The sequence below is a fragment of the Muscardinus avellanarius genome (assembly GCF_963383645.1).
Source record: "Muscardinus avellanarius genome assembly, chromosome: 9".
Taxonomy (NCBI): domain Eukaryota; kingdom Metazoa; phylum Chordata; class Mammalia; order Rodentia; family Gliridae; genus Muscardinus; species Muscardinus avellanarius.
This window is the reverse complement of record NC_137795.1, coordinates 49,550,378-49,559,100: the sequence shown is the minus strand read 5'-3', so window position 1 is coordinate 49,559,100 and position 8,723 is coordinate 49,550,378. Positions and strand designations below refer to the sequence as shown.

At 43.8% G+C, this 8,723-nt stretch overlaps 1 pseudogene across 1 annotated transcript; it reads right to left on the bottom strand.

Annotated features, from left to right (window-relative positions):
• Positions 1-3,514: 3,514 nt before the first annotated feature.
• LOC308266787 (protein FAM136A-like) lies at positions 3,515-3,864 on the bottom strand (annotated as a pseudogene). Its single transcript has one exon. The product of its transcript is annotated as a protein FAM136A-like (transcript).
• Positions 3,865-8,723: the final 4,859 nt, after the last annotated feature.

The window sequence follows — 8,723 nt, the reverse complement described above, 5'->3', positions numbered from 1 at the left end:
GAACTCTAGATGAAGAAGGGGCCCTATAGAGGAGCAATGAAGGTGACATATCTGAGGGGATAAGAGGGAGGATAAGGGAAACTCTTTAAAGCACATGATGTACTTAAACATATCAAAGTCAATCAAGAAGCTAAGCATGGGTAGGTGGGAGGGGGAGGGAAGGGGTTAGAGATTGAGTAGGGGCTAATTGGGTGATATGTGCATGAATATCTCCACAAGTTTTTTTTTTTCCCCCATTGAGATGTATGACTACAATGCACCAATAAAAATTTATTTAAAAAAAAAAAAGAGCCAGGAGTGGTGGCGCACACTTGTAATCCCTGCGCTTGGGAGACAGAGACAGGAGGATTGCACAGGTTCAAAGCCAGCCTTGCTGTTTCCAAATAAAAACATAAAATAGGTCTGGGAGTGTAGCCCGGAGAAGGGGTCCATCCCCAGTACCATCAGAAAGAAAGAAAGAAAGAAAGAAAGAAAGAAAGAAAGAAAGAAAGAAAGAAAGAAAACAGGGCTGGGGTGAGCTTGAAGACAGACTGCCTCTGAGTTCCATTCCCAGTACTGCAAAAAAAAATTAATTAATTAAATTAAACAATAATAAAAGGCTGTGGGTGTAGCTCAAAAACAGAATGCCCCTGGGTACAATTCTCAGTACCCTCTCCTCACACACAAAAAAGAGAAAATTGGAAAATATAAATAGACCTATAACAAGTTAAGAGACTAAATTAGAAAATTAATATAATTAATATAGAAAATTAATATAAGTTAATATATAATTTATGCACAATTTATACATAAATATAAATTAATATGTTAAAAGCTATTATATACTTAATATGTAAGTGTATTGATTATTAAATCAATATATTTAAATTAACAAATCCTACTTAAGTAGGATTTATCCCAAAAATGTAAGATTGGTTTAACAGCCAAAAAATTAAGTAATACAACAAATCAATACAATTAAGATGAAGGTTTGAAACCACATTATCTCAGTAGACACAGAGAAGGCATTTAACAAAATTCAATGCTCCTTCACAATTAAATAAGTAAACTAACTAGGAATGGAAGGGAACCTCCCCAACCTGATGAAGGGCATCTATAAAAACCCACAACTAGTGTCATACCTACTAATGGGGCACTGAGATTCTTCCCCCTGAGGACAAGGGTAAGAGAACAATGTCTGCTTTATGATGCCAACATTGGACTAGAGATGCTAGCCAGAACAACTGGGGAAGAAAAAGAAAAAAACAAATGAACAAATAAACAAACATCACAGGTCTAAAAGGAAGAGGTAAAACGGTCTGCATATACTGATTACATGAAAATCTTAAGGAATTCACTAAAAGGCTATTAGAACTGATCAAGCTTGGCATTGTGGTACATGCCTGTAATCCCAGTACTTGGGAGGCTGAAACAGGAGAATTGCAGGTTCAGTGCCAGCTTCAGGAATTCAACAAGACTTGTTTCGAAATTTAAAAATGAAAAAGCTAGGGTTGTAGTTCAGAGGCAGAATGCCCCTGGTTCAATCCCCAATAAAAAAAATCCAATAAATTTAGCAAGGCTATAAAATTCAAGATCAAGATCAAAATACAGAAATCCACTGTCTATCTATACAGAAGTAATGAACAAATTCGAAATTAGGTAAACAGCTTTATTTACAATTCAAAGAAAATAAAATATTTAAGCTAACTTTAAAAAAAAAACATATTTAAGTGGAACAGAATTGAGAGCTCAGAAACAGACCTTCCCACTAACAGTCAATTGGTTCTCAACAAAGGTGCCAAGAAAATCCAATAGGTGAAGGGTGGGCTTCAGCAAATGGAGCCATGACAACTGGACATTTCTGTGCAGAAGGATCCCTGCATCACACCATACACAAACATCAACCCAAAGTGTATCAAGACCTAAATGTAGATGCTAATGCTATAAAATTCCTGGAAAAATATAGGTACCGATCTTTTTTTTTCTGGACATCTTAAGAAATTTATTTCACACATAACAAGGAGAAGCATACTGAGAGAGTGATATAGTCACTGCCCAGATGCAAGGAAAGAAAACACATTAGTGGGGAAACGATGAAACTTTAAAACCAAACCACTTGGAAAATATATCACAGTTCTGACACAGCAAACAGGCTATATTATTTCAAGTAGTAAGTTGGTAAAAAGACAACATGGTCCTTATCCAAAAGATAAGATGCCATGCTGGGGCAGGAACATAGCATGTTGCAAAAGCCCCAGGTAAAAGGGTGGGGTGTGCGTGTCCCTCCTTTGCTCTAAAGGAGTTAGCTTGTCCCAGCCCAAGCTGCTTGTTCTTTGACCTTCTGGATGCCCCTGTTAACTCAGAGGGCCGAGTAACCCATGCTGCATTTGGGCTTTTATTCCAGTATGTTCTATGAAAATCAGGGTTTTCCAAGTCCCGTACTTCATAGGTCTCTTAACTAGCCAGCAGCTCCTACTTCATTGTTTATTCCCAGATACAGTATGTATATGTATGTGTGTGTGTGTGTGTGTGTGTGTGTGTGTGTGTGTGTGTATCTCAGAATCCAAAGCCCTTTCCTTCGAGAGGAAAGTGTCACTAAGTTTGCCCTGTCACTCTGCCGCAGAAAGCCCAAGAGCCCACATGCCAGCGAAGAAGGCTCTGCTGTTCACTGACATGGCTTCTCATGTTTTTGCAACAGTCTCCCAGCTGAAATGCATTAAGAATCCACATCTTGATCGCCAGTAAAGGATAGACACAAGGAACCTTTCCAAGTTCTTATTCAATTATTCTCTCTTCCAACTCCACATCTTAAATCTACTCCAAGAAAAATAAAGACCTGAAAAATAATTTCCCCTCTCCTAAATTAGTGTCTTCCTGGATTTTGTTTTACAGCTTATGGAAAATGGTATGGCAACGCTTCTGGCAAACAGGAGGCTGGTAAAAAAGAAAAACAGAAACATCTTCTTAAACTATCAGATCGTAGGCAGGTCAGAGGAACTTGTCAGCCCATAGTTACCTGTATTGTTAAGTATCATCTGATGTTTTGAAGGGCTCTGGCTTGGTACTGCCACTCAAACACTCACCACATTAAATTAGGCTTTAGAGCCGGGCGTGGTGGCGCACGCTTGTAATCCCCGCGCTTGGGAGGCAGAGACAGGAGGATCGCGCAGGTTTGAAGCCAGGCGCTGGTGTAAGAGACCCTGTTTCAAAAATATAAAATAGGTCTGGGAGTGTAGCCTGGAGGTAGAAGGGCTTCCAGGAACCTCAGTACCACCAAAATAAGTAAATAAATAAATAATAAATTAGGCTTTAGAAACTCTCCTGTGCTACCTTTCACTTTCTAGGACCCAAACACAAAGGAACCAGTGTCTAGAGGTAAGTGGCATTATGCCTTAAAATTTGTTGCCACCCTTAGTTTCTTCATATATAAAACTGCTTAAAAGATTAAGATTCCCTTTTCCCTTAAATAGATTCCTGCTGTGAGCCCCGATGGCCCCTGGCAAAGACCTTATTTCCCAATGGATGAGAGAGTCCTTCATCTCCTTGGGATGAGGTGTATGTGGTCATCCACACACTGTCCAGCTGCCGTTTCACCTGAAGCCCCTTACTCCCTGCGTCCATCGGATCGTTGGCTTTGTCACTGCAGTGCGTGGCACACCGGGCCAGGCGGTCCTGGAACTTCACCAGGCCCCGGGCTTGAGCCAGGGGCTCGCGGAGGCGCTCAATGCTCTGGTGCACCTGCTGCACGGATGCCTGGTTGCCCTCTCAGCAGTTGGCGCTGCAGCGGAACCTGAGGCCCTGCATCTTCCGGACGTTCTCTCTCTCCACGCTCGTCACCATGGAGTCCACCGCCTCCTGCACCGGGAGCTGCTGCAGCTCCGCCATGGCGACCCCACACTGCCTGCAGCGGCTCCGCGCAGGTCCCGCCCGCCCCGCCCTCCCGGCCTGCTAGGTACCACTCTTTGTTACCTTGAATTAGATAATGTTTTCTTAGACATAAATATTAAAAGCACACACACATGCACACACACACAGACATAAGGTGCACACTATTGAATTGTTAACGGCAGGACTTCGCGAGAACAGTTTCGAGGAAAGATATAGAAGAAAGGTAAAAGGGGGCGTTCGTTCGTGGGAATGGCCAAAGACAGACAGAAGCAAGCGTTATGGAGGCGATGAATCAGCAAATCTGGCAAGAGAAAGAGTTAGAAACTCAAAACTAGCTAATTTACAAAAACGCTTTGTGCTCTGAATTGCTTTGCCAAGTGTACAACCTCTCTCTTACCTGAAAAAAAAAAAATTTTTTTTTTTAAGTGGTTCATTAGCCGGGCGTGGTGGCGCACGTTTGTAATCCCCGCGCTTGGGAGGCGGAGACAGGAGGATCGCGCAGGTTCAAAGCCAGCAGCGCTGGTTTAGGAGACCGTGTTTCCAAATAAAAAATATAAAAATAGATATGGGAGTGTAGCCCGGAAGTAGAAGGGTTTCCAGGAACCCAGTACCACCAAAAAAAAAAAAAAAAAAAAAAAAAAAAGTGGTTCATTAGCCGGGCGTGGTGGCGCACGCTTGTAATCCCAGCACTTAGGAGGCTGAGACAGGAGGATCACGCAGGTTCAAAGCCAGCCTCAGCTATTAGTGAGGCTCTCAGTAACTTAGTGAGACCCTGTTTCCAAACAAAGTAGAAAATAGGTCTGGGAGTGTAGCCCGGTGGTAGAAAAGCTTCTAGGTTCCACCTCCAGTACCCAAATTTTTTTTTAAAAAGTGATTCATTAATCATGTGTACTGAGCTGGGCATGGTGGCATTCACCTAAAATCCTGGTGAATGCCAGGATTTTTAGGAGACTGAAACAGGAGGATCACAAGTCTGTGGTTAGCCTCAGCAACTTAGACCCTCCATGACTTAGTGACACCCTATTTTGAAATATAAAAAGTAAAATAGGGTTGGGGGTGTAGCTCAGAGGTAGAATGCTCCAGGATTCAATTCCCAATATAACAATAATGGCACATTATAACAATAACAACAGTAGTGATATGTACTGAGCCAGGCATGATGGCACACATCTAAACCTGAGAAAATAATACAGGAGGATCACAGGTCTGAGGCCAACCTCAGCAACTAAATGAGATCCAGGCACATTCTACCTCTGAGCTACACCCTAGCCCTTTTAATTTTTTATATTGAAACAGAGTCGCGCTAAGTTTCTGAGGGTCTGGTTAAGTTGCTGAAGCTGGCCTCAAATCTGCAAACCTCCTCTCTCAGCCTCCCAAGCACTGGGATTACAGGTATGCACCACCATGCCCAACTAAAATGAGTACTATTTTTAGCCAGGCATGCTTGTAATCCCAGCATTCTGGAGGCTGAGACTGGAAGACTGCAGTTCGCGGACAGCTTCAGCTACTTAGTGAGGCCCTCTGCTACTCAGTGAGAAACGGTTTCAAAGTAAAGAATAAAAAATAGGGCAGGAGCTGTAGCTCGGAGGTAGAATGCCCCTAGGTTCCATCCCCAGACCCGCAAAAAAAAAAAAAAAAAGATTGCTATTTCTTTAGGTGTTATGGAGACTAAGCGAGCTAACTCCTGTGGATGGATGAGCATAAGGTACAGCATAAAGATAGGCTGATATCACTCTTATTAGTGTTATCTGCTTGAATTAAAAATTTTACAATTTTTTCTTTTGGTGGTACTGGGGTTCCTGGAAGCCCTTCTACCTCTAGGCTACACTACACTCCCAGACATATATATATATATATGCTTTTTATTTGGAAACAGGGTCTCTTAAGCCAGCGCGGCTGGCTTTGAACCTGTGCATCCTCCTGTCTCCGCCTCCCAAGTGCGGGGATTACAAGCGTGCGCCACCACACCCGGCAAATTTGACAACTTTTAAAGGGCAGCAAAACCCTCTGAACATTGGAGCACCTGTACCCACCAAAAAAACTCCTGAATTTAGAGGGGTGTGTGTGTGTGTGTGTGTGTGTGTGTGTGTGTGTGTGTGTGTTACTGAGGGTGGAACCCAGGGGCATTCTACCTCTGAGCTGCATCCCCAGTACTATTTTTTTATTCTTTATTTTGAAACCGGGTCTCACTGAGTTGCAGAGGGCCTCACTAAGTAGCTGAGGCTGTCCACGAACCATGATCTTTCTGTCTCAGCCTCCAGAATGCTGGGATTACAAGCGTGCACCACCACACCCAGCTGAATTTAAAGTTTTAACAGCATCTCGTACCTGACCCTACCTGAACTGCAGAGGCTAATTGAGCCTTTAGATGTCACTCGCAGTTGATGGTCTTATGCCTTTAATCAGTGTAATAAGAGACTTGATGATCAAAGCCACAAGTGAAGCTTGGGAGCTGAAATTGCAGCAAATGATGGCCTCTGAAATGACTTGAGATTTTTAAACTTTGCTATTTGAACGACTGCTCAAAGTTTTAAAGAACAAGCTATCCAAAGGGAAAAAGAAGAAGAAGGAGAAGAAGAAGAAGAAGAAGAAGAAGAAGAAGAAGAAGAAGAAGAAGAAGAAGAAGAAGAAGAAGGAGAAGAAGGAGAAGAAGAAGAAGAAGAAGAAATGATATTTTTAGTCACAGCAAGGGAGCTTGGGAAACCAAGGCCTGTTGACTCATAAAAACCCTGTGTCAAATGAGAGGGGGACCCCATTGCAGTGACAAACAGGGAAGACATGGGCATGATGCGAAGGCACCTCAGGATCTGAGTCCAGCTCCTCCCCCTCACGGCAGAGTTGGGGACACATCAGCTCTTGGCCCAGGCTCCTTCTACACCCCAGCGCACTTCAAGAGCAGCACTAGGGTCGCTGTGGTCAGAGGCCTGGCCACGCCTCTCCTCAGAGACAGTGGCTCACACCAGAATTTTCTAGAAGTAGAATCTAGCATTGAAGAAAAATGGGAAGAACTCAACAGAACATTGACCCTGTTTCTCATGAGCCTGACACCTGAGAGGCAGAGGAAAGGTCCCTACACTGAGGCTCAAGGACAGGAAAGAAACCAGGGCTTCCCCGCCCCCAGCTTTCCTCAGAACAGAACTCTGTTCTTCACTCCAGGGGCTTCGCTGTAGGGCTATGACTTACTCACCTCAGCTTCCTCCAGAAGATTCTCTCCCTCAAGAATATCACCATCAGCCAGGCGTGGTGGCACACGCTTGTAATCCCAGTATTTGGGAGGCTGAGAGGAGGATCTGGGTTCTCAGCCTGCCTCAACCACTTAGTGAGACCCTTTGCAACTCAACGAGACCTTGTTTCAAAATAAGGAATAAAAAATGGGGCTGGGGGTGTAGCTCAGAGGTAGAATGCCCCTGGGTTCCATCACCAGTACTGCAAAATAATAATAATAATAATAATAATAATAATAATATCACCATCATCTCCCAGATAATGCCAAGAGAAGAGCATCCCCAAGCTCCCATCGTCCTGGAAAGTCCAGTGCAAACCACTGCTCTCTGTGAACATCTCCTTCGTAACCCTGACAAGGAGGCAGTGGCTCTCCTGGAGATTCAGAGAGTAGATTTGTGCTCACCTGTAATCCCAGTGACTCGGGAGGCTGACGCAGGAGGATTGTGAGTTCAAGACCAAGGCCAATTTATGGAGACCCTGTGTCAATATAAAGAAAAAAAATGGCTGAGGATGTTGCTTAGTGGTAGAGGACCTCTGGATTCTATTCCACACGCCTGCAGTCCCAGTACTTAGGAGACTGAAACCAGAGGATCCATCTCAGCAACTTGGCAAAACTCGTAGCAACCTAGCAAGACCCTGTTTTAAAACAAAAATAAATAAATAAATAAATAAATAAATAAATAAATAGAGCTGGGGGTGTAGCTCTGAGGTAGAATGCCCCTGAGTTCCATACCCAGTACTCTCCCACACACAAATCCCCAGTGCTACAAACAAAAAAAGAGAGAAAGTTAATGGCTAAATACTTTCTAAAATCTAATAAACAGGCTCCTGTTCTGACTACTGAAGGAGAGTATGAACCCCTTCAGAAGGAGCTATCATTGTCTGAGCACAGAGGGGGACTCATAGTGAAGGAATGAATGAAGGAATGAATGACTGATTGGACCTTCATGTTCCCATCTTCTCACTCAGGCCCTCATGTTCCATCATTCTATCTCTACACTCCTTCAGGAACTATCAACCTTTACTAAGACATCACACCTCTTAATGACAACGTTAAGCCAGTTGCAGCGCAGGGCCTACACTGATGGACCAGAGAGAAGATGGTGAACAATGTGAAGGATGTTCATCATAAAAATTAAACACAATGTGCCAGGTGTGGTGATGCACGCTTCTAATCCCCACGCTTGGGAGGCTGAGACAGGAGGATCACACAGGTTCAAAGCCAGCCTCAGTTACTTAGTGAGGCTCTCAGCAACTTAGACCCTGTTTCCAAATAAAATATTAAAAAAATAAGTCTGGGAGTATAGCCCGAAGGTAGAAATCCTCTGGGTTCCACCCCCAGTACAACAACAACAATAAAAATTAAACACAACTTTATGACTTCTGATTTTTCCTCTTCTTTTTCAATAAAGAAATAATTCCCAGCTGGCCCCACAAATGGCAAGCCTCTGTTTTTAAAGTGTGCTTGCGTTAGGCCGGTGCCAGAGTCACCAAGGCCAGGATCGGAGCCTGCCGTGAGGCAAGGCCACTACTGAGGCCTCTGAGGCCGGGATCGGAGCCTGCTGAGGGGTTAGGCCAGTGCCAGGGCCAGGGAGGCCAGGATCGGAGCCTCCCGTGAGGCAGGATCAGTG